General features: G+C 41.8%; 1 long non-coding RNA gene across 1 annotated transcript; it reads right to left on the bottom strand.

Annotated features, from left to right (window-relative positions):
• Positions 1-231: 231 nt before the first annotated feature.
• On the bottom strand, positions 232-25,815 carry LOC101803283 (uncharacterized). The gene is made up of 4 exons (XR_005267291.2): positions 25,640-25,815; positions 12,927-13,057; positions 12,042-12,120; positions 232-4,902 (listed from the first exon to the last, which is right to left on the bottom strand). It is a non-coding gene; the product is annotated as an uncharacterized lncRNA (long non-coding RNA).
• Positions 25,816-27,017: the final 1,202 nt, after the last annotated feature.

The following is a 27,017-nucleotide window of genomic DNA, read 5'->3' as shown; positions in this document are numbered from 1 at the left end:
CAGGCATCTTTTGAATCTATCCTAAAGCTAAGCATTGTTTAATGTTGGTTCCCTCTCCCACATATATCTCACTCCCCAACCTCCACTATAGCTGGACAGATATGGAGAAAGACTCAAGTCAAAAAAGTGCAGGTAGTCCCTCTCTCCACTCGGAGATATGTTATTATGCAGTAAGGCCTCTCTAAACCAGCATCCTGCAGAAAAAAAAAAAAAAAAAAAAAAAAGCCCATTTTTATTCCCCTTCTCTCAGATTTATTTCCCATATTTACACACATGTCCCCTCAGATCCTTGCTGGTCTTGCTTGCAACCAGCATTTTGGATGTATATTATATAGTTTCAGGTCTTCTGTTCCATGAATAAATTAATCACATGTGAGCAAAAATTGGCTGCAGTGCTTATGGTCACAGTTTGATTTCACACACACTCTCCAGACAAACAATGTAATCTCTGCATGCAGAGTGCAAACAAAAAACTTTATTATTTGATTTTTCTTCCTTTCTACCATGTAGCTAGCTCTCTTAAGAGGCAGAGACACTTCCAAGTTCCCTACAGTAGGCTGGTAGATGGGAGAATATGGAGCAAAAAAACACTGCTTGAAGAGACTCAGTATATGAGAGCTCCTGACTCTACTACTTTAAATCTAACTAGATAAGAGAGCCAAAGAGTGGGAGGTGAAACAGAAGCCCAGAGAGTTGAAAAGATTTGTCATAGCAGATCTGGGACTGGTGCCCAGGCCTTCTAAGCACAGCTGGGTGATGATATTATTGTTATTATTATTAATAATAATAGTGAATATGCCAAAAAATGGTGTTAGGGTAGAACTAAAAGAGATCACCAAAATGGGCAGAGTGTGGTGAATACTTCTGACCAAGGAACATATCAGTATTGACATCTTTCAAGATTTCTCAGACATTTTCAGAATATAACTTTTAGAGACGTTTTAAAATGTGACTCCACAATTAATAATAGACATTGCATTTAAAAAGCAACAAAGGAAAAAAAATGAAAGATCTAAGCTACGAAGAAGTGTAAAAAGCCTTTCATTTTCAGTGCAATGAAACATTTAGTCAGATCCAAAATCAGCCTTTTCTTCTCAACCAAAACCTCAGAAGATTATTGTTTTGGTTGAGACTGTTTTTTCCCTTCTGATTTTCCATTTTGGTGACCAGACCAAAATATGTATCACTCACCAAGCTCCACTCATAAATCCTAAGAAAAAAAAAAAGTGTCCCATGGACTACATTAAACTTTATTATGGAGAGTTTTTGACAATGAAAATCTCTCTCCCAGGCATTTTAACTACATCACCACAGTAACTATCCTACCATGCTACAACTCCTACTACAATATTTCTTTGTTGCATAGATAACTGTGACCAAGCCCTTGCAAACGTAATTCATGAGAGGGAGCAGCATGATTGAAACAATACTCACGCTTCAGGGTTGACCTCTAAACCTATCATAAGTCACAAGTGTCAAAATCAAGCAAGGTTATACAGGGGAGGTTATGAAATTTCATCACTTGTACAGATGTCGGATTTTCTATGCCGTAATGACAGTCAGGCAACTTACTTGATTGTGTATATCCTGATGAAAAAGAACAGAATGACTTTATTTTCTTTATATTCTTTATTTTTAATTTTTAGATGATGCTCACGATTTCTGTAATAGTTTGTTGTTGTTGTTGTTGTTGTGATTTTCTTTCCCTATGCTGCTTTTTACATTTAATTTTTGTTTTCTTTGTTAGTATTGCTTGGTATGAGACAATGCATCAACACCTTTGACTTTGAGAAAATGCAGCCAAGAGCCATATCAGGGAGATATTTGCTCCCTGATGAAATTTAGGGAGGAGTAGAAGTAGCTGTTTCACAGCACAATGTTTACAAAAGATCAGGAAAGGAAGGAGAAAAGTCATGTGCCTGCAGCTGACAGGAAAGCAGAAAATTAAAGCAGAATCAAAGTAACTGATCTAACAAGAATCTTACCCAGACACTGGGCATTACTTCTCTTACAGAAAATTCCAACTGATCCTAAATGATCAGGAGCAACTGGAGCTGCAGTTGCATCTCATCGGAAAAGCTCCCTCAGTGCTCTCTGCTGAACCTCCCTTTCTGTTTTGGGAATACTTTCTGTTCTCACAAACAGATTGACAAGTGGGATGGTTTAAAGCCCTGTTGTGTCTGATGTTGACTGAGAGAAGGGTACACCTTGCTAATGGCTAAACCTCTTCTGTTGGCCCTTCCTTGCCCTGCAAACAGTGTACTCAAACTGCCAGGCCTGCAAAACAGAAGGGTAGGTACGAATTTTTGGATGTATGCAAGCCCAGGTTAGAAGAACACAACTGGAAAGCCCCAGAAGATTTCTCTACCTCCTTGGATTTTCTTGGAGTCATCTAATTACTTCCAGGGGTCTTGAGAAATATCCAGAGTTTCCAAACAGAGTGGCCATTGAGAAGCTGAATTGCGTGGGACTCAAACCAGGAGCCCATTAATTCTGTCCCGTATGAAGTCAAGTTGTCCACAGAGTGATAACACACTGAAGGGATAAATCACTTTGGCAGAGTCTTGCCTTAAGCTTGCACACACTACAGTACAATCCCAAGAGTTCTCAGAAAAAAAAAAATATATAAAAAATAATAAATATATATATATATGGTAGTTTTTTTTTCTTTTCTTTTTATTTTTTTTTCCCAAGGAGAATTAAAGTGAATATCAATAAGTTTGGGTGTGAGAACACAGAGGGAAAGAGAAAGCAATAAAGGTGAAAACAAAGTTTCAGTGGAAGATCTCCTTATGGCTCCAGAGCTCTACCAGAGGAAAAAAGAGCAAAATCTGTCTGCCATAGATGCACTAACATACAGGCAGCAGCTACTTTTCTCCATTGATTCCAGAGGGAGCCAGGCTCTGACAGTCCATCACTCCAGTTCCCTAAACATGATCCCAAGCTGACTGATGACAAAGCTGCCTGCAATGTTTGCCATCTGCGAGCGGCAGCATGGCATGTATGAGATAAGATGGATGGTCACTCTTACAGTACTTTGATCTTGAGATGCCAAGACCCATGAAGGTTGACTTTCCCCTGCAGCACACACAGTTCTTATCAGGACAGTGTGGAACCACACCAGAGCAGCAGGGAAAGGGAATCAGCAGCTTAAGTGAAATAAAGAATCATACAAAGCACTTGATTTCTCACTTCCTGGCTACATTTCTGGAACAAAATATTCGGGCTCAGTAATAAGCTGAAGTTTGATGGCCTACATTTGTACAGGAGGTGAAATCCTATATTCAGGTGTCTTCTTCTGGCTTTACAAATCTGGGTGATCTGCAGAAGATTTCCATGCACAAGGCTGCCATTCTAACAAATGGCAGAAGTATTCTCTCCTCTACACAAAGAAATGTCATGCAAGGGTCAGTAGATGGTGTGCTACTAACTCATTCTTCACCCCTGGTGCTGCATACAGTGCCAGACTTCTTGTCTCTTCTCTGGCCACACCATTCTAGTCCACCCCTCTCTAGCTAAGCATTTGAATGTTTCCAAATCTTGCAGAATAAAAGATATGAACGACATTTCAAAGTAATTCTGGAACTGTAAATAAAATGAACAAACATGGTTGGGATTTGCAGCCTTTGAAGGCTTCAGTTCAAATCCTTCTTTTTCACTTAATTTTTCATATCCTTTCCAAGGCTGTAGATGGGCATTTGGGTGGTATTTAACACTAGCTGTACTGACCAGCGGCTCTTGCTGCTGCGGATTCAACAGGCACCAGATGAAATCAGGGGTCAATCATATGTATGCGGAATGTCCCTTAGCTCAGAAAAACACCAGGATGGTGTCACAAGGCCCTAGAGGGACAGCTAAACACACCACTCTAGGTGCAACAGATAAGCCTGGGGAATGCCTATGCTTCTCAGATGGAAGCAGCCTTAACTACACACAATGAAGAGGTTGTGAGGGGACAGAAGGGGATGAGAAGTATCTTACCATAAATTCCACCTCACTCTCACAATGGTTGCATTAAAAAAAAAGGGGGGAGAGGGGGGAGAAGGGAAGGAACCTTACAGGGCATGTGGCATGTTCCTTCCCAAAGACAAGATCAGATTTACTGTACAGACATTCTTAAAATTATCCAGTGATGAAGACTCCATAGCCACCCTAAGAAAATCTGTCTCAGAGTTGCAGTGCTCTTACTGTTTAGATCTTCTTTCTTTTTTTCTGATCATGGGATAATCCATCATGAGCGTGGACAAGAGGTGGTCCTCCACCACACCGCAGCTGTCTTCTTAATATTGGAAAATCCCATTCTGTCGCGATGCAATCCAATGTGAGTCCACAGTAGTAAGAAATTTGCTTTGAAAGTTACTAACTTTGGTGCATCAAAAATAAAGATAAACAAGTAATCCCATCACGAAACAAGTGCCTGTGTTTAGAAGCATTTGTGAAAGAGGAGACAAAAAAAAAGTGGCCAGTGGTACAGAGGAACAAAGAAGCTCCTCTGGCCATTGCCAGGATTAATGAAAGACCAGTCCTAGGAGTTTGCTCCAGCAGTTTTAGAAAAAATAACAACAGTCCTCCCCCTCCCAACATGCTAAATCTGATCCTTGCTAATGTGAATTAATACCAGGTTTCAGTGCAGCCACTGGGGTAACGTGATGCTCTGGAGTGCTGTAATCCTAAACAGAGCATTAGGAGAGCAGCTCCCACTGCAGCTGTGGCTCCTTGCAGGTGTTTCTTCCCCAGGCAGCCCCTTCAGCAGCACGTCAGTGACTGCTTGAGAGGCAGGCAGGGGTAAACTCTGTCGTGTTCAGACAATAGGCTCCCCTGGAAGTCTTGGGCTGATCCAGTGCTGACAGTACCAGGAGGGGTGGGGAGGGAGAAGTCTGAATTGATATGGGTCTCCATTTGCTACACACAAAAGGAGAGAGGGAAAAAAAAAAAAAAAAAAAAAAAAAAAGGCAGGTGAATTAAGGATATGTGTCTCTGCTTTATCGCCTTCCCGCGTGGGCTGAGCACAGAATGTCTGTGCACTCTTTGTTCAAGTAGTGTTACCATTGCCCCTGTCCCTGCCTCACTGCTTTCCCTTATCCTCCCCCCTTAAACAAGCCCTGGCTCATGCATTTCATCAACAATCCCCACTATTCATTTTTCAGGGGCACCAAAGGGAACCAGAATTCTCCTAAGCTAAGTTCTGCATCCCTTGGGACTGCACCGCTTTCCCTCCACCCATCCTTCACCACCCTCCTCCCCCAAGCCTTTCACAGTGCCTGTCTGCAGTCACAACTCAATATTGGGTTACAGCAGGCCTCCAGCTGACCCGGTGGGTTCATCCTGTAAAAATACCGCTTGTGCTGTTCGTCTCTCTGATTACTCCTGGCTCATAACAGGTGGGGCTGCCAGCTCGAAGGGGGAGGGCAGGACGGAAGGGCTGCTCTTAAGCTGCATGCCCTCTTCAGAGGAGGGGACAAAAAAAGACCCATTTGCTCACTCTCTTAGCATTGTCACTGAGGTCTTGGGTTTTTGAGAAAAGAGTTTTGTGTTGGTCTGTTTTTTAAAGCTCAATGCCAATGAAGTCAACAGAGGGACACTAACAGCAGTTGCCTAGCTTCATTTCTGGCACAGCCTCTTTCTGTTTAAATGCAGGTCCCTGTCAAAGTCCCAGCTGACTTCTGAGATCCTCTCCTCTCACCGTAGAACAGGTTGGAAATTTAATTAGACTCGTGACAAATTTGGCTCTTCCTGATTGTCACTTGGGCCAAGAACTGCCCTTTCGGGCTGTTGGCTCTTGGGCTTTCAGTCTTGGTTGCACTCGGAGAGGACAGAAACAGATGGAGAAAGAGGACAGAAACAACTACAAACTAGCAAAATACTTTGAGTTCCAGAAACAGGTATTGGACTTCTGTTTATCTCAGAGTTGTAGGTCAGATTTGAACAATTTGCATGGTGGGCATGGTTTAGATTTAGATCTTAACTCAATGGCTTTTTCCAGTTCTGTGGTGATGTAACACAGGGAGTATTGTTCAAAAGTGTGAAAGGGTTTCCTCTCACTTTTGATAGCAACTTTTCATTTCTTCTGAATTCAGATAGTCATGAACTGCTTGGTGGCCCAGGTTTGCCTAGGTAAGTAAGAAACTGCATTAAAGCTTTCTACATGAAACTGGAGGGATTTCACAGCACAAAGCTCAGAGAAGTTCTTGAAGAAACAAGAATGGAGAAGCTCCAGTAATGGAAAATGGTCACAATCTTTCTGAAAAGCAGTCAGTAACGTAAATATTAATTTTAGAGTTACATTGAAGGACAGCTCAATGGAATGCTGGATCTGAAACTATCAAATTGATTACCAGGTCCCCTTCCCATCTACCAAAAGCAAAAGCTTTGAAAGGAAGCATGCATACAAGAAAAGTGAGTGGTTCTGGAGGGTTTCCACCTTTATCAGCTCTAATCAATATCCAGTAGAGGAATAGGCAGTCTATACAGAAGATTATGCCAAATGAAAATAGCCTGAGCTTTGTTTCCTTCCTTCTACATACTTCTTACTTCCTTATTCATTCTTCCAGGCAAGACTTACCCACTGTAGGAACACTGGGTTCATTAAAATGATCAGAGATTAACAGACACTTGGCTGGTAATTTTCTAACCCCCTAATCGCCTGCATCATATCTGATCTACAAGATCCAAAAGACATTGGATGGAGATTTTCAGAGCCAGATTTTCTTCTTTCTTCCTTGCAACACTGTAAGGAATAATTATTTAAGGATGCCGCCACCAAGCTGGATGTATCCTCCTCAACACAGGGAAAATGATGATAAGCATTGGCCGTCTCCCAGAAGATGAACAGCAATCCTCAAACCAACCAGACCAAAGTGACATGGGAAGGGAGAGAGGTCACTACACCAGCCAGATTGAAGGAGGACTTCTGAGTCATTTGTTCAAAAGGGGACAATTTTATGTGTCTGCATAAAACAACTTGAGTACTGATATTTTCACTTTTCAACTAACAGTGATCTCTGCCTTCCCTTCTGCATTTTGCTGTATTTCACAATGAAAACCAAGAAGCTAATTTAATTTCCCAGTTCTCATTTTTCTGTTCAAGCAGTTCTACTTGGGAACTGTGGGCAATAGGAATTCGTGTATTTTTCAAGAAATGCAGATTGCTGATGATGTCTGAAATATAATTCTATGTCATTTCTACAGATGGATAGCTGCAGAATCTTTGGAAGACAAAACTCCTTTCTTGTCTTTCTTGTCTTATACTTTTTCCTGTTTCTACCAGTGTCCTTTAAGTTGCACTGTACCTTAAAAAAAAAAAAAAGCCTGTAAATTAAAAAAGGACAATGGTTTGTCTGTCTTTAATTCTATAGTGGCAAAATGAAGCACAAAGGACTTTATATAATGTATTGTATGATATTTGTTTCACTTTACAGACTCAGGAACACTATGTTTCTTTATTCTTTTATGTCTCTCTTCCCTGTATTTCTTGGAAAAGGGTTTTGGAGTTATTGCTGAGAATTTAATAAGTTTTGTGTTTAAAATGGACGCATTTTCACCAAATTTAATCTGTCCAAAGATATCTAAGCAGCTGAAAGTAAATATATTTTCCCTTCTTCAGTAGGTGTCACTTTCTTGATACCTTCATTTTCATAATCTTGCCATAATCTTGCTTTCTTGAGAGGAAAATAGACCAGAAAGAGCATGTGTTTGGGAAGTATAAACATGCCAATAAACTTATTCAAAAAGAAACAACTAAGTCTGTTTCTCCATGTATGAACAAAATCAGTTTTGTTTTTTTTTTCTTTTTTCTTTGCAAGTCATTTTTAAAGGGTAAATTAGTGTACTTCAGTTAGAAGGATCATCATCATGACTACCTTAAAATCATACAGCAGGTGACATGATTACTGTGTTTGTCCTTGCTGTGCTACAGTGCCTGATTGGCATGAGGTTCCTAAAAGCCTCAGGAGCTGCTCTAGGGATGAATTTGGCCTGCAGGGGTCTTCCATTTACTTTGATTTATTGTGATCATTCAAAGTGTATTCTCATTTGGATGGTCAGGGATTTACACACATAGCTTCCATTAACACTAAAGGGTGATACCATTAAGACAAATGCACAGTTAATCTCTGGCACTGTAGAGCTAAAAATATACCTTGGAAAGTGCTCTGGCTGGGCTGGAAAGGTTCATTATCTGAGCTTCATTTCACAGCAGAGAGCAACTTTAAAATGAAGCTTTGTTCATGGGAGAACTGAAGATGAGATCCCTTCCTTCAAGCTACTGCACGTAAACAGTGCTTGACATGAATAGCAAGGAGGATCAGATGTTTTATGATCTCCTCCTTGGATCACCATCACTGCAAGATTGCTGTTGAAACCGGAGTACTTTTTGTTGTTATTTTGGCAACATCACATGAACCCTTTGGAGAGGGACCTTCCTAAACTTTCCCCAAATTCATGCAAACCAATAGACCTATGAGAACCAAGAGAAGATCCATGTCCAGAAGAGCTAACCATAGACAAGTAGGGGCAGATGGGAATCCAAATCTTAACAGTTAGGAAACACCTTTTCAGTGCTGGGATAAACATTTCTGATGTTGTGGCATGGTTTTTTTTTCCAATAAAATGTCTAAACAAAGAAAGAGCAGGGGGGTGGAATTGCCCCAGAAAAGTTTTGCAGAAAAATCCTGAATATTCAGATAAATATCACATTAAGCAAAATAAGAGAGGAAGGAAAACTGTTAGGGGTATTAAGCCTGATATCTTGTTTCTTACTTGCTAAGGCCTGAGCACAAGACTTGACTGCAAGCCCCTTCTGAAAGGAAATCTGACGGTGACAAAGTCTATGCCAGCCTTTGTCCCATGATGACAAGCCTCTCCAGAAGAAACACACTGACTGGCTTGGGGAGAGAAAACTCTGACTCATGTGCTAAGACATCTTTGTCTCAGACATCTCTGTCACCAGCTGAAGTGGCTCACCAAGCCTCTAGCATGGTGTAAATGGAATTTGAAAAGCACACCCTTAATCCAGCTCCAATCACCCAGTGCTCCCACGGTGTTCAAATTGACCAGCACCTTGTACTGTGATCACTGAGTAGTGACTTCACCACTAGCAGGCAAAAATACACTCAGCCCCATCCAGCAAATTGTGGACAGGGAAGTATACAGAAGCGAAGAGTCTGTCTAACACTTCTTTTCTTCAAGTCCTATCAGGAGTCCCTACGTGATGCAGTCCCTTTCCACACTCTTCTAGCTGAGGACAAGCTATCTCTGATCTGTGGACTACATCCTGCTTCAGAGAACTTACAGCATGTCAATATACCCGAAGTAATTTTTCAGGTGTACATCATCCTGTTAGATCATTACAAGCAACGAGAAACTGATGCTCTGAGGTAGTGCAAACCAGTGGACATAGCACTGAATGGTGCCTTAATCCCAGATCTTGAGCAAGGTACTTCATCTTTCTATACCTTCCTCTTTCTCCTCTCACACTTTCTCTGCATCTCTTTTATAGCTTCATTGAAGCAAACCACGGGAAGATAACTTGTACATGTCTACATCAGAGATTGGCACTAATTGTTATATCAGTTGCTTTAATGAAACAACTGAGAAAGCATTATATATTGCCAAGATAGACTCAGAGATACTTTGTTTTGGGCAGGGACTGTACCTTTGGGTTTATTCTGTCTGCAGCTTTATTATTGTATTGGATATCATGACACATTTTAAGTAGTTCCCTGTCTTCAACTGTAAATTAATATTGTTTTTTGATAGCTCATTAGGCTCTCTTGCTATGATAATATGGATTCTATATTTTAAACACCACTAAACTATTTTCCACTCCTGTAGGTGAATCCAAGTTTGCAAATTTTGCTTTGCTGTACAGTGCCATTCAATAGCCTGACCCAGCAAAACTCCTACAGATCTCACAAGACCCCTGGCAAAATGCAAAAGAGAAAATGTTCTGTGTAAACAGCAAATGCAAGCAGTGAGGAGGAGGAAGGGAAAGAATGCACTTCTCATTTATTTGCTTTTAAAGATTTTTGTCTTCTTTTCCTCATCTTCCCTGTCCACCTCCCAGCCCCCTGCACCCAAGACCAGAATATCATGCATGTAACAGAATCCGTTCCGATTAGAAGGTTTTGTTACAGCTGTAATAAGCTTTCACACAGGGAGAGTCCCCTGAGACCTATATTTCATCTCAACTTTCCCCACCGCATTAAACAGAGGGTTTGATTCTGGAAAACAGAGATTGAAATTCTCTCCTCCCGCACTCAACACTGGCAAGTAATGAGAATTGACAATTCCAAGGCTTGATGTGAAACTAGCATGGTCTGGGCTGAAACTGCTTGTGTGATAACAGGTTTTGGGAATGTTTCCACTTTGATCTGTTTATTTATTATTCTTATTAATTATTCTTAAGCGTGCGATTTGGTGCAGAGAGGTGGGAGGAGGAAAAAGGGAAGAAAAAAGGGAGTCAGTAGCTTGGCAGCACACAGCCTAAATCTAAACACCACACATGCTCGCTATACCCTGGAAAAACCTGGATCTTATACAACAATTTCTGTAACAGCATCACTTGGATAAACCAGCAACTTACTTGGAAGGAATCTTTGCTTTCCTAGAATTCATGTAACTAAGAGATAAAATGACCTTGAGGGATGGCAGCTTTCCTTGTAAAATATATTAACTCTTTCAGAGCAAGCCTTGCTGAAGATCCTCCTTTATCCATACTGTGGAAAATCAGACAGGACAGCAGGGTCTCCAAAAGCCTTAGAATGAGTCTTTTTACACTAACATCATCAGGCTGCTTATGTACCTTAAATTCTGATGATTTAAAAGGGAGATTTTAAAACTATCCAGTCAGCATCACCTGTATGTGCTGACAAATTGAATGCAAATAAATGACTTGACCCATCTTTACTCCTTTGCGTTCAAATGACCTCAGAGCCGATGACTTGACCCACTTCATTGTCCCCTTAAATTAGCTGCCAGCTAGGTTAACACAACGTCTCTCCCAAAGTGGTAGCCCCTTGGATTGCTCTCTTGAACTATTTCTGTTCTCCCTGGTCCTACAAAAGTGATTTTTAGAAGGAAGATGACGAATGAGACAGGCAGCAACCAGTCAAATCTGCTGCGCATCTGATTCAGAAACAATCAGTCCTGTGAAGAGCAGAACAGACTGTGTGGACTCTGGGGCATAATGTTATTTGGCTGGATTTTGTGTTGTTTAAAAATAGTGTTTTCCCTGCTGTAACTTTCCCCTTCAGAGGGTTTCTCTTCCCTCTGCCCTAGTTGCCTATTTTCACAATACCAGTAGGAATGCAATACTGCTTTTCACCCTCTGTCAAACTTGATCAGCAGACAGATTCGAGGTTATTAGTGGGTAACTGACAGCGAGGGTGGATGGTTTTTGCTTGAAAAATGGGAAAGAAGAAAATTCAAACTGATCGTGGAAGCAGCTTGCTCAGATCATTTAGAGGGGATAGATAAAAGGGGCCACTCAGGAGAAAGAAGCAAAAAGAGCTATGGGCTGGATACTTTTTACTGGTTACTCTACACCAAGATGTTGTGTCTGTAAGGAAGCCTGTTTCATACTTCAGAATATTTCCACAAGAGAGATTCTGACAGCTTCCACTTTTCTCACATTTTAGATGATGCCCTCAGACCAGGTGCTGCACACTTTTTGGAATTAAAGACCTCCACAGAGGCCTCTTTCTGAGAGGAGAATGAGCCCAGCTGTGCTCAGACAACACTGACATTCACCTTCCTTTAAATTTGCTACTAGTTTTTCTTCACAATGAGGACTCTCCTCCCTCTCTGGTCCACAGCGCTGTGTTTTCACCACAGAGGTGGCTGTATTTCACTGCCAATTGAGCTTATCATAAGGGATGAATACTCCTTTCTGCTTCAGCAAGAAAAAGGGACTTAAGCCTTTAGAAGCTGGCTGTGGAAGAACTCTGTCTTTTCTGTGTGTTCCTCAGCTGTCATCACTCTGCAAAAGACCATTTAACCAAGCTCCAGCAAGACGTTTGAAATTACAGGAAAGAAGGATATACCTGCTCTGACATTATCCCCTGCTGAGCCCATGGCCATTGGTGCACAGTTCCCCAAGATGCTGCAACTTCATGTATTTCTCTGCAAGGACAGAGCAATGTTAAAAACAGAGCTGCTGATGGAAAAGCATAAAAGAGCTAGATGTGCAGGGAACAGGAGACATATGTGGCTGTCCCATCACTTCATCCATGTTAGGGGTTTGCATGGCTGGGAAATGGAGAAAGAGACAGATGGACAGTATGCCGCTTTCCCCATGACCCTGGGTCCTAGCAGAAAGGTGAAGGAAAGAGATCTACAAAACGATGAAGTGGTGATTTATCCAGGCCAGAAGCTTGTGCAGCAGTTCTGCAAGGACTCATACAAACACATACACCTCTGGCTACTTGGACCTGTTTGTCTGCCAGGGGGGACACAAGCCAGAAGACCAGGTCACCCAGAAAAAAAAGAAAAAAGAAAAAAAAAAAAAGAAGAAAAAAAAAGAACCCCAAACCAACAACAACAAAATGAAAGAAATAGCACTCAGCCTTTCTCCAAAATACCAACACAATCATTTCCAACACAGCTCCATTGAAGCTAAGGGAGCCTCCACCAGAGATGAATTTGTCCTGGTCTAATTAATTCCCCTTTGGAATAGTTGCCAGCAGGGATATCTGATTAAAATCTCTCTCTCCTCCAATGAGAAGCACCTCCAGAATTGCAGCACCTCCCTTCCCCTCCCCACAGCAGGAAGCACTAGTCCAAGTCCCAGTGTGAGACTTGAACCTACAGTGACCTCCTGAGCCCTGCAGTGAAGGATGTATTAGCCAATGAGTCATGTTGACACTGGCTTGAATCTTAATGGGCCTCTTCTTTCATACCAGAGAAACCACGTTCACACAGCTACGGACCTTTCTCGTATCGGATGACCCTTCACGCATGAGCTGAGTGGTGCTTGCTGCTGTCTTCCTTGCCTGAAGGAAAGGGGTGAACAATGGGGTGGGGATGTCAAAATCCAGTTCCTCCAGAAGTTACATCCTCTCTGTAATTTAGGATGCAGAAGAAATTGTCATCCAATTTGAACATTAGAAACTAAACTAGCACTCTGGTTAATGGAAATGATACCTTCTGTTTCTCTGTGGGTGGTCTTTTTTTGTAGGGATTCTTGCTCATGTGAAAAACCCTATATCATTTTGAGGGTTGCCTTTTAACTTCCCTGCATGCCTATCCCGTACAGAACCAACTCATCATCTGTTTTTTGACATTTCAGTATGAAAGTACCATTTGGCCTTCCAAATCACCTGCTGTGGATGAGCTAGTAGAGCTGGTGGCCACTCTTGGCTCACTTTCTCCGTGATCCTTACAGAGACACCAGCCACTCGGGATCTTGTCAAATTCCCTCTCCTAGGACAGGCTGAGTGAAACCGGGGCAAGGTGTGAGCAGACAACCAGACAACCCTTCATGGAAAACCTTGACAGTGAGAATAGGAGCTTATGGCATCCCTAGACCAGCAGTGGCTGACAGTAGTTTTCAGAGGAGAAGCAAGACCCAGCAAGCCTCCCAGCCATAAATGCTGAGAGAGGGTCTGTGACCCGCTCAGTAAGAGGAGGGATGGTTATCTTCAGCTTCCTGGCAGGATGCCTACCTGACATTATGCAGAAGAGATTGTACCCGCTACTGAAAAGCAGCTTACTCTCAGCTGGACGGAGCAGCTGGTCAGCAGGACACTTAATCACACTTCACTTGAGGTACTCAGGTGGTTGAGAGTTTAATGCAAGACAACGCTCTGTGTCTGGGCAGGGCTTTCTGCATCTGCTTCTAAATGCAGGCTGATGAACTCGAGTTACTTCTGTTGATATTTGCCAGGACACTGACCATTTCAGACAGAGGTTATCCTCTGCCTGATTCTCTCTATCAGCCTGATAACCAGCAGGATATTTGTGCTAGAATATTTTGCTTCTGCTTGCTTGTCTTTCTTTTGCAGCTGAACAAAGAGAGCATTGTTTCCAGGATATCAAAACTGAGTTCACTTTGATGGGCTTAAATTACCAGCTATATATCAAGGGAAAGATATCAGCCAGACCAACACCTCCTTTCCCAGCTCCTGCCCCCCAGAAATATGTCAGCATCTATTCACAAACCCTCACGCAATTCTGAACCCTCACTGATGCTGTCTGTTACTTACTGACATAACTAACGGTCTGCAAAGAAATGCAAATTGGCATTGATAGGACGGCTGAGAAAGCAACAGAGAGATTTACTGGTCAGGAAAACACTAGTTTTTCCTTTCTTTATTCATATTGCGGTTCACTGGGCTGTCATGCAAATAACATTCATGGCATTAGCCTGTACTTAAAATAAATGCTTCCTGTGGTTCTTAGATATCTTCATTTCATCGTATAGCACCTGAAAGGGAAGAAAAGAAAAAAAAAAAAAAAAAAAGGAAGGAAGGAAAAAAGTTATTCATTGCCTTCTGTACTTTACTGATGCACATGTTTGTCCTGCAGACATGACTGCGTGGGCTGCACAGCTCTAATTCGGGTTTCTGAGTGCTGTGCCTTTAAATATGAGTAGGCAGCCTGCCTGCAGGGGTGGGAGGGTGCAAATCTGGAAAGGCATTTAAGAAAAAGAGGTACCGTTTGCAGTGCCATTCATGTAAGAAAGCACAAGACAGAACAAATTTAATGGGAAACACATCATCCAACCTGAAATCCGGGTTCAGTGATTATCCAGAGCAAGCAGTATCAGATAGACTTCGCTAGCCAGGGTTGCTCTCCGAGGAAACCTCTGCTCCAAGAGCTGGCTGTGCTGAACAGCCAGTTGGATGACCCTGCCTTAAGGCCAGCTGTTTCTGCAGCCAGCAGCTCCGCAGTGCAACAAACCCCATGAACAAACCCTTCAGATCCTTCTGTTCCTTCCAACCGGTCACTGACAGCCTGGCTGGTGGGCTTCCAACACGTTGCAGCCACAGTCCCCACGCTGACCCAAAGGAAGCACCAGTTTGGCCAGGCTTGCTCTGCTGCTCCCCCGCCATACACACACCTCGTGTCTCAAAAATTCTTCATCGGTGCCCAGGTCTCCTACAGATGCTCTGAGACAACTGCCTGTAAACAGGTTAGGGCCACACTGCAGGGGGAAAACAGTTTGAGAAGAGAATTAAGCAGTCTATAGCTTGTAGCTTCACCACGCTCTTGGCTGCAGGTCAAGATTGAAATGCCCATGCTTGGGTTTAGGAAGGGCTAAACCTGGAATAGTGGAATATACCCCCACAATGTTTCCCATGCACATAACAACATTTTGTGTCATGTCCTCTTCAGACAAATTCGTCAAAGTATTGAGAGAGAAAGAGGTGGGGTGTCTCTGCCACGGTCCTCAGCAAGCTCCTTGGCTGCCCAGAAGCAGGTGAATTCATGTTAACACCACTAGGGAGCGTTTAGCCATTAGCCATTGGGGACACAAATGCAGGTGTGATGTAGGCTCTGTCAACAGTGGTGACTTTGCAGAAGCTGCAGTAGCTTTGGGGAAAGGCAGTTAAAGACTTAGAGGTCTTCTCTCTACCTCTCAGCTACCAGTTCACACATGAGCAGGGACTGAGTCTCTTTATGTTTTCATGGTTTTATGACTCCGTTTGCTGTTTGTTAACATACATAAACAGAGAACCACACTTGTACTTGTCTCTTGGCAGTGCTGAATACCACATATCCACCTCATGACTTACAGACAGGTGGGGTTTTTTACACTTATCCTCCAGGGCTGGCAGTCCTCTATAGGTGCTCCAGTGTATCTCCCTAGAGAAGTATGCTTTAGGTGTCTCCCTTTGTTTCCCTGCTGAGAGGGCTCAAAGGCCAGCACGTTTCACATGTAAGTGATAAGAGCTCCATGTAATTGTTTTGCTTGTGAATTCACTCTCTTCAATCAAGTTGCCCAACTGGCTCATTTATTTACTCTCAGCCACGCTGGAGCCCCCTCTGGTTCAGCACTAGGCTTTGATTTCAGTCTTGTAACCACTGAATTTAAATTTTGTGAAAGATTTTTGTTTAACCACTGTAAAGAAAGCACATCACCACCTCTGTAGGTGCCTGGAGTCTAATTTTCCTTGTGACAAGGGCAAGAAGAAATCACATTGAAAAATCTACACTGTATGGCACCTGCCCTAGAAAGGAATACTGCTTATAAAAGCATGCCCAAGTAAGTGCACCAATGGTTGTTTTTTTCAAATTCATAAAAAGACATTTGCCAGACTACAGTGAGGAGACTGGGGAGAGAGAGAAGAGAGAAATGACACATTTGTTTCACATGTTTTCATAGACAGGGTTCTTGTGGATGAAAAAAATTGCCCCCAGGATAAATCTGGGAGAGAGGGAAAGCACTTAGACATCCTTCTTGCTAGTCCCTTGTCATATTAATGGAGTCAGTCCAAAAACATGGCACTATCAGACTTGTCATGAAGCAACAGCCCCTTCTTGCATGTCACAGGCTTGGTCCCTCATGCTGGGCTGCACCTCCAGTTACTATTTATTGATGAGATTGTGGAGAGAGGAGGTAATGGGTTTTGGAGTGCTTTACTTCAGAAATTGCCAGCTTAAATCCAGCTCATGCCTAGAGGTGTTGAAAGTGGTTAGCATCTGAGGGCTTCTTGGCAAATCACTGGTCTCTGGTCCCCTTCCTTTGAGATGAATGTCCAAAAAAACACCATTGTTGCTGGCACTAATTCAGATCTTTTCTGCCAGTGTCAGGCCTCGTCTGCACTACCTGTTGTGCCAGTAAAAGCTGCCTTCTGTCAGCACAGCCTGTGTCCACACCCAATGCTGAGGCCTGAGAAAGGGGTAAAACTTTGTCTTTCCCTTAGGTGCCACCCCACAAAACCTTTCTTGGCACCATGCCACCAGTGCAGATGGCAGGTGCTGCGTTTCCCTTGCCAGAGCAAACAGTACAGGGGCAAGTCTCCCAGAATCCCACTGGGCCCCAAACATTTGCAAGTTCTGATCACATTTTTAAACATCACTGGTTGGAGAAAATGGGAGCCTAGCTGCCAGGCTCTCATCCATGCACAGCCTGATCCCAGGTTCTGCAGTGCATCAACACATGCCTGTGCTTCCTCAGCAGGCGAGGCATTTAGTATAACCCAGAGGGGTCTCGACTAAAATGTTTGCATCATGGACAGAGTCCTACCTACTTGGCATGCCCCAGTATGAGTACAGAAATAAATGCCTTCAAAGAAACAGGCTGATCGGGTGAAGGAGACAGAACTCCAGAGCAGGTCTGTGTAGGTGGAGAGCAGGCACTGCTAACGACCATACTCTGTCAGCCTGGTGAGGAAAGACAAGCCTTCTCTCTTTAACACTCTTGTTAACCTATTGCCAGAGGCACTCACTGACACTGAAATTCAGGAACTATTTGCAAGCCTTCAGAAACACCTTGTGCAAAATTAATCCCCAGTTGAGTTCACAGAAGGCAATTGTTCTAGCTGCTTGTGGAACTGTGAAGTCCTGCGTGTGCTAGAAGCTGAGGAAAAAGTACAGCCTTGGGGTAGTCTGTTATTCCTTCATTCCTCCTGTACCCTCCAATGAAAAAAAATAAAATACATATATTTATATATGTAGGTGAATAGGGGGAAAAACAGTCTGCCAAAGCTTCTGGTGTCAGGGCCTGGATCAGTGGGAAATGCTATAAAGGGGAGAATAGAAATCCACTTCCTGAGATACTGAAAAAAAAAGACCAGGCAATGTACAACAGTACTTATTTAGGAACAAGCTTTCTTTGAGGTAATATGGCTTAACATGAGCTTTGGGTTTCATCAGATCTTTTTCACCTTTAAAGAATGATGTCTAAATGAATGGGGCTGAAACTCACTTAGAAGCAGATGTCCAAGGCCAGATCTAAAACAAAAGGCCAGCCAATTTATCAAATTAGAACTGAACTCTGAGGTAAATGTCCCAAAGGCTCCAGAATATAGGTATTGACCCATCTTGAGAGCATCAGCCTTTCCTCTTAAACATTTTCCACATCCTGGTGTAATCCCAAAAGCCCAGCTCATGAAAGGAATATCTTAAAAAAAAAATACAGCCATACTGCCCATCACACTGGAAGACATTTCCTTTTCTTGAATAGTCCCCACATCAGAGAACAGGAACATGTATACTCACAGGTAGGCTAGCAAATCCTCTTAACAGTCTTCCATATTTCCAAGGGGGCTGAAGGTATTAGCATATCATTTACTTTTTTCACTTCCCTCTAACTTTGGGTGCTTGCTCATTTTTTCCCTTCATTACTCTTGCCCCATTTTATGTCTGCAGATTGTGCATGGGAAGGCAGGCAAAATGTGGTAGCAAAAAGGTGGGTGAAATGTTTAGATTTCTGTGTAAAGAGCCAATTTTTCTCACCAGTGTCATGTTTTCTTCTCTGACAGGGTCTGTCAAGAACTTCCTCTGAGGTCTCACCATGGTACCAAGCTTGTTTAAACACACATGTATGAGGCGATTCCTTCAGTATGAGTGTGTGTGCATGTGCATAACCAAATGTTTAGAAGAGAGGCCATGAAGTGAGCACCATTTCAAAGGCCCCTGTTTGTCTTGGCGTATTTCTCCTCTCAATTTTTGTTAATTATTTGACAAACTCTTGCTTTGCCTGATGTCCTTCCAAACTAGAGGAGCCTTCAGCCAACTGTGCACCATTATTCAAACCTTCAGTTATTGCTCTGCAAAAGCCTCTTCAAAGCCCAGCCTGCTGCCCCTGTTTCTGTTTATCAAACAGCTGTGTTGAGGTTGGCTGCGTTTGGTCAAGTTCAAGGAGCAGAGCTGCCAAAATTATGAGAGAGGGAGCAGGGGAGAGTGAAAATGCCTCTCACCTCACAGGGAGTGAGAAAAGGGAAAATGGCAGCCTCTGGTCCAGGATGCTATAAATAACTGCTTTGGCACTGCTGCACAAGAAACAGCTTGGCTAGCCTTCTCTTCTCTTCTCCTTCCCCACTGGGTTGCATTTAACCCTTTACAGCATTTGCTGAGGGAGGAGTTTGCATCAGCCAAAGACCTTTCTCTAGGTAGCCCTTTGCACACCATGTTGGTCTTCACCATGAGCAAAAAGGGCAAAGGACCAAGCCTGGGTCAAGGCTCCTTGCCTATCCTTTATTCACACAACAAGCTCTCAAACAGCAAGGGCAAAATTAAGTAAAACCTGAAAAGACGTGTAAAAAAACAGTTCTCCTCTCCAAACAGGTTTCTTGTATTTCTTAAAGTAACCTGGAAATCATTTGTATTCCTTGTTGTGGAGTCCAAGGCAAGACTCCTGCAGTGTCTCCCTGAATTATTGATCTCTCTCCCTTCTTGTCAGTGCTTTGGAGGGTTCTCCCTTGGACCCTTGGACCCTTTGTTCCAGGTCTCTCTGACCTTGGCAACCTTTTGACAAAGTCCTTGGATCATCAGTAGCACACTCTCTCTGTTACTTGATTTGGCTGTCTCTCTTGTTTTCCATTCCCTCTGGTATCCTTGTCAGTCTCCCAGATAGTGCTTTTCCCCACTCCATTTGTCTTCATTTGGAGCCTTTAGTGATACCTCTTTCCTAATCTCTCCAAAATTCCTTTCACTCTGTTATTCTGTTTTGTACAAGATCTAAGACACCATTGGAAATAATCATCTGCTCAGCTTTCACTTGCATTGCTCCTAGAAAATCCTTCAGACAAGGGATCATATTTATTCTGGATGTGAATACTTTCCAGCAGAGGAAATTGGTCTGAAATTTTAGGCACTACCTTAGGTTCAGGGTGGAGGATAGACATTTCAGGGAATCTTTCAAATAATACCTATGCAAAAACATCTTGATTACAGTCAAACATTTCAGAAATCCCAGCAGAAGAGATGTCTTTCTCTGTCATCCTCAACAGAAACATCATTCATAAAAACATAGAAATGACCAGGTTCAAGGTCCAGGACTCCAAAATCCAATCTCTGAATTTGGCCATAATCTGAGTTTATGAAAGGAGTTAAAACACAGAGATGCTACATGGAGTGTTTCTGTCTTTGGTTGTGCCCTTTCAGCCACTGACACCAATGGGACTGATGAAATAGTGATCTCGACAAGCCAGCTTCACTGGACTAATTGTTCATCAATTCTAAATAGTAAGAAGCAACCAACCACCAAAAATGCTCTCAGAATAAACACTGCTCCCCTAAATTAAGGAAAGAACCTTCTCTTTTTGCATCTTTTGATAGTAATTCTTGAAGATAAATGTATCTGGAAAAGTGCCTGGCAGAAAAGTGGTCATTTATCTCTACTTGGGAGACTCAAAGCATATATATTAATCTGGTGCAGGACAAGATATTCATGCTAGTTCAGGTGCCTGAGAAAAAGAGAGTGAATTATCACAAGGAATTTCTTATAACCCCCACAATAATTCCCAGTATCTGATTGGGTTCACTCAGAAACAACTCTGGAAGCAGAGATGGTGACAGTTGATCATTTAGGGAAATAAACTTATAAAACCAGGAAAAAAAATCTGAAGAACACTCTTTTTTGGCTAAGCCATTTGATTGTTATAAGTCTTTTTCATGTCCTTAGTTTGGCCTAACTGGCTAAACTCAGTAATTCAGAACTGAAATTTGCCCTAGAGCAGAAAATCAGAAGAAGGCCATGCAAGAGGCAGATTTTGTGCTGTCCTCAAGCTGAAGACAGCTTTTCACACCAGAGCATCCAGTCTTTTCCTTGTAGGATATTCCCTCAGTTTCAGGTTTCATTGGGAGTTTTCAGTAGCAAGCAGACTGTCTTATTTCAGATGTTTGTGGAATTGAACAGCAGAGAGAAAAATGCCAGGGCTCAGACCTTTCGCTTGAGAAACGTGAAACTTCCTTTTGATATATTTCCCCTCAAAACATGGTATTTATTTAACAGGCTCCCTGACTGACTCTGGAAACCTGCTATTTTGACTCAAGAATTTTTCTCAGTGAATTATATTAGATAAATATAACCAAAGTGTGTGATTATGCTGGGTCGATTAACTCCTGATGTTGAAACAGAACCATTCCTTTGGCTCTGTTCTCACTAGCAATTTGTCACTGGTTTATGTTAGAAAAACCTCCCTATGACTGAGTGATGGAAACTTTAAAAAGCCATTAAATCTTGCCCCTGCTGCTAATTGTTCGTGATTTTGTGTATTACACCTATTCACAATTATGTTTTTTCCTCTACAGTCAAGATGCTGGCACTCCCTGCAAGACCTGGAATTAACATAGCATGGCAGTGTCCTCTGCACTTTTCCTGCAGTGGTAAGACACGTATTACAAATTTCATATTCAATCCCCTTTACTTTTCTGGAAAACAGAGTCTGAGCTAAATCCTGCAATATGCTGACTATCTTCAACTCCTGCTGTTGGCTGGAGATCCCAGAGGAAGAGTACATGTGTGGATCATGCCTTTTCCTATATTTCATGAGTTCTAACTGTGATTTCTAAGCCCCATTTCAGACATCTTATATCACATTCCTGTCTTGTTTGCTTTTCTGTGAGATGAAAATAACGTTTTTGTCTCTATTCTCCCCCCAGTGCCTCCCCCAGCATGTGTAGGAAGACAACATCTCCTGCACAGTGAGAAGTTACTTATTCTAATTACTTACTAATACCACAGTGGGATAGCCTTCATACAGAGTCTTCCTTATACCAAGCTGCTTGCAAGCACTGCTAAGTACCACTACTGCCAAAACCATGTAAAATTGCTGAATACCACCACACCCAAACTGATACATTCCATATTTGGAGAAGAAGTAAAATGCAATTTTGTGCTTTTAAGTATTATTATTATTATTATTATTATTATTATTATTATTATTATTATTATTATTATTATTATTATTATTATTATTGGAAAAACTATAGGGCTAAAGAAGTACTTGCAACAAGAAAAAAATATGAAGGGCTAGGAAGGGTAGGAAATCCCTGACTCCATATTGTGGCAACCAGGAAGTACCAAACAACGGTGGAATGAACTTAATATTATCACTGTGGCTCTGTTTACTTCTGATCATTAATTGGCTCTGATCCCTATAGTTTTGGCTTGATGACAAAAGTACACCTAAGCAACAATTAATTTTATTTGAGGAAGGTTCCTGGAAAAAGAGCAGGACATGGGTTAGCTGTTGGAGACTTGCCAGGCATGAATAAAACAACCTGCAGTGTCTGTAGGCATTTTATTAGACAAAGAAACTGTCTCAAAATGTTTATATCAGGTAACAGAGGAATGACAGCAGTGATACAAGATTGTACCAAAGCCAAAAGAATTAAATGCACTTGGGCAAACAAATTTTGAAGAAACCATTTGCTTACTCAAATTCCAAAAGCTTCCCATGGGCTGTGAGGTCCCAGCAGTAGACAGACACAACCTCCTGGGGGAAAGGTAAGGGTCTATGAAAGACCCTTAACAGTGTCACTTTTTGACGCTGGCTAATGGAGACAGAGAAAGAAGATTGTAACACAAGGGAGTGAGAAACTATTAATATTTTGCCTCAGTCCTTTGACCTCAGAGATTTCCATGTACTTAAACCAGGAACATGGTTCCCAGAGATTTTGGGAAATGAATGGTTGTCAAAACAAATACCACCCCCATGACACCCTCCCTCCTTCTTTGTAACAGTCTTTAATCGCTTCATAATAGTCTGCACCGATGGGAAATTGTGATTAATGCTGTTTACCACTAAGAAACTCCCATTGCTTTTTTACCAAGGAGTCATTAGAGCTGGGTTGTACTATGAATGTAGGGCTACCTTCCTTTGAAATACCAACACAGGGAGCATGCTGCCCACAGTATGTTCTATGATGGGATCCAGATGAATGAAACGAGGAAGAAGAGCTCTGCTCACTGTGGCCCTTCCCAGTGCAGCTCCACAAGCTCCTTAGATGTTAGTAAGCATGCATGGCCTCATTTGCAGAAACAGAAGCACAGCACAGACAGAGAGTGATCAGTGCTTACCAGTGAAGGGTCCATCTCCTCTGTTGTCTATTGAAAACAATGACCTAAAGTATTTCTTGAAATGACATAACAAGTTGGGTGGATGGTTCTAAAAATCACTTCTTTGAACTCTTTTTCCTTCTTTTGAGTTCAAAATGTGAAATATTTGAATTCTAAAATTTAATGGATTTATTTTTGTTTGTTTGTTTGTTTGTTTTTCTGGTGGGATTATGTCTAGGTTAACTGGCCAATTTAGAGGTCTTGTCAGGAGCCCCATGAAATATAATCACAGTGCCCTGAAGAGATAGAAGGCAAATTTGCTGGAAGATCTCTTATGGTGCTAATGCTTCTCCAGGCATGTAAACTCCTGTTCCTGTGTGTCATATCAGTACTTATAAAACACTCCCAAGCTGGGCCATTTGTTCTGGCTCATTTTTCCAAATCACCAGTATGTGGGCTGAACTCATTGAGAGAACCAAAAAAATATGTTGTTGGAAACAACGCCACAGACTCAAGCTGGTTCTAGTCTGAACTGGGAATCAGAAGCCCAAATCTTCATTTTCACTCAAGCAAATGTGAGGCCAATGGAAATTATCCAGCTGCCAGAACGTAGGTTGGAGTGGCCTGCTCAGTAAAACTATGCGTGTATCTTGCAAGCATGCTGAAATGTCTTTAAAGTTTTCAGTGACCATTAAAACTCATAGGGTCTTACTTCCTGCATAACACAAGCCACAGAATTTCATTGGGAAATCCCCTCTTTGGGCCCATAACTTCTGGCTGAGAATGAACAGATTTTAAGAAGGCAGCATTTTTTCACCCTTGCAGCAACACGGCTTGGTTGAAAATGGTTCACATGATATCACATGCTGCCTCCTCCCTCCCCCTTTCCCTCTTTCTTTTCTTCTTTTCTTTACCCTTATTTTTTTTTTTTTTTTTGGGGGGGGGGGGTTGGATGTTTGTAGAGAGTGTGGACTGAAAATGTTTGTTTTCCCCACACCTTCTGTAACACTTTCCTTAAATGACGCAATTGACCTGAGCCACAATTGGGAACCAGTGGTGTGCAACTTGATGAAATATATACAAGATCAAAGCTGAGATGGTTCCGAGCTAGGGAGTGGGAATGTGGGTCTGAACTTTCCCAGAGTCTGAAGGAGCTGGTTCAGCCCATTGTGAAAGCCCTGGGTAGATTCCAGGTGCACATTTTCCTAAAATGTAGAGGTATTTAGATCATTATCTCTCATTTGAGCTTATTACAATGAATTGGCTTCTCTGTTCACTACCTTTATAACTGGTCTGATGATTATTTTTTTAAGAAACTTTTAAAGCAGTATGGTATTTGCTTGACTACGAACAGGAACATCATGTTTAAAGATTGATGATGCATAACACAAGGTGAAAAGGGGTTCATAACCTTACATGGGATCTTACTCCTTTCTTACAATTCCAAACAACACAGCAGTGTCTGCCCAGCAGATAGCATTTCTTCCAGCAGCTGCTGTAAGAAAGTGAATTCCTAAGGGGCATTAAGTGCAGTACTGGCCAAACACACCTATGTGAATAACAACCTCTACCCATTTATTAATGCATTATGTAATTAACTCTGAGAATTACAATACGGGTGTTAAACTTTTCTTAACACTCTCCAGTGTAAGGTCTTCTTTTCATGGATTTATTACTTTGTCAAATTTTAATCATTTGGACTGAAACTTTCCATGTTTATGCTGTGACTCAGGCTGGTTTTCCTTTGGTTTTCCTTTTTTTTTTTTTTTTTAATTAATGTTTTAACATTATGTCTGGTCATTTCTGAAAATGAAATGAAGGAAAATAAATTACTCTTCTAAACCAGACATTTTTTCCCTAACTGTTTTTCTTGAAACAGTCTGAAATCTTAATGCTTTCAGGAAGAAACTTGAGAGGGAATGAGCTGGGGAAGAGGAAGGCGCTGTTATGTTGGGGTTAAACCCCTGGATATGGCAATGTCCTTATGGTCCTTAAAGTTTATAAAAATTGAATGTCACCCAGACATTAAAATCTCTGAACATTGTGTCCAAAACGTTTCTGTAAATTTCTTATGTGGCAGGCGGATAAGTTGAAACCCTAAACAGAAAGACATAACTGCAAACAACAGCAATATAGGTGGTCACAGCAGTGTTTGTTCTCTGAGATAAAAAAAGTGCAATGAGCTGCCAGCCTAAGTGAAGGTCATGGTTATTAGTCTCAACTCTTCATTTTTGCAGTTTTCTATTTAAGGGAGCCCCATATCACCGCCTGAGGAGGCAGATAAGAACCCATTTATACATTTTAAAAATAAGTTTATGGAAAGGTTTTATAAGAGATGTATACAGAGCTAAGATCTCTTTTACGACAATCTGCCTTTTAGAAAGATTACATACTAAATCTAAGTGATTGATCATGTTGAGTGTACTGGCTTAGGCCACGTTTCCTCCCATAACCAGGAAGAAGAGCCAGGATTTTGAATATCCGTATATTTTTGCTGGCAAGCAAAGAGATGTAAATGTATCACATCTCTCTTTAACCATCTGTTCTTGTACAGTAACAGCATGTTACCTCTGCCAGTTGCACCTCCAATTCACGCGGTGGATATGCAATGTACATTCAAAGGTAGTGAGCTCTCTAACTGATGCAGGAGACTCATGCACACCCTTCCCACCCCCAACAGCATGTACTTACCCAGAGGAATTAAAGACCTAAGTCTACTGCAGCCTGTTGAGTCTGCCAGCCAGTATAGGAGAGGAGGATCTGAATGTGTTCTCACATCCATTCTGGATTAGTTCCTCAGCATGTTAACCAGAGACTCTTCTATTTCAAGCTACTGCTTCCCCACAGCCACCGTCTGAATACCATGAGGAAGCCACTCCCAATATAGGCTTGTTCCCTCTGGTGTAGTTTCTCATAGGGAGGCATGAAAGAGGAGAGGGTAGAAGGTAATCCAGACTACTTCAAGAGAACTTTTGTTAGGAAGATGTTTATTTTAGAAATGTCTCTTCCCTCAAACATCCTGAATTCATAAAATCCCACCCTCCACTGAAGCAAATGTTTGGAGTAGCTGAAGTTCTTAGCACTACACAGAGTTTGAAGATCAAAGCTAGAAAGAATGACACCTGATTCTTCTCTCTCTCTCTTTTTTTTTTTTTTTTTTTTTTTTTTCCTGTCTCACTACCCAGTTGATGGAGCTGGAAACCTCATCTTGTCCTTCAGCAGATCTCCAGTGACAAATGACTGAGGGCAGCTCTGGAGACATGGCTGAACATTCAAGATGTTTCCTTTCCCCGTGAACTTCAAGACCTCTCTTTATTTTCAACTAAATCATGGCCTCTTACTGACCAGGATGTTGTAGTCCAACTGGTGGGTTCCGGTCTCCAAATTGTGCTGTGAGCAAAACAGGTGCAGCTTTTTTTTTTTTTTTTCTCCTCAAAATTGATTACCCCAATTATTTCACTTTATTATATGAAGCCTGAGGAAAAGATGAAATGCACTAATTCCTGGCCACCTGCCAGTTGCAGCTCAATCATTAGAAATTACAAATTGATGCTGGTTGTTTTGTACTGTTCCATAAGAAGATTTATGTCTTTATGTAGCCAGTGCTGATGGAATAAATTAAGCTGGGCATGAAAAAGGAATAAAAATTTACTCAGCATTTGGAAGCCTGGCTTCAATGCCTCATAAAAGAGGATGGCAAATATTCCGTAGACACACAAATATATCAGATATCCCTAACAAGGAAAACCTGGGTAACTTACCATGAAATCTGTGACATTTCAACCCAACACCCTCTCATTCCCAGAAAAATCCTCAATCTATTGGGAAAAAACACGTTGCATTTTCCCAGTGCAAAATAAATAAATAAATGTATACTGGGCTCCCAAGTGACCATGAGATTTTAGAAATGGACCTGAAATGACATCCAGCCTCAACCCTAACCTTCCTTCAAGATGAACAAGGTAGAGAGATAAATTGCTTTATACAAGTGGACTAAAAAGGATAAACTGGTTTTGAATGGCTCCTTCCTTTGCTTTCTTGGGAGAAATGTATTTGGTTGAAATCTAAA

This window comes from Anas platyrhynchos, chromosome 7 (genome assembly GCF_047663525.1).
Source record: "Anas platyrhynchos isolate ZD024472 breed Pekin duck chromosome 7, IASCAAS_PekinDuck_T2T, whole genome shotgun sequence".
NCBI lineage: Eukaryota > Metazoa > Chordata > Aves > Anseriformes > Anatidae > Anas > Anas platyrhynchos.
The sequence above is the reverse complement of the archived record's forward strand: the minus strand, read 5'-3'. Positions and strand labels throughout refer to the sequence as shown.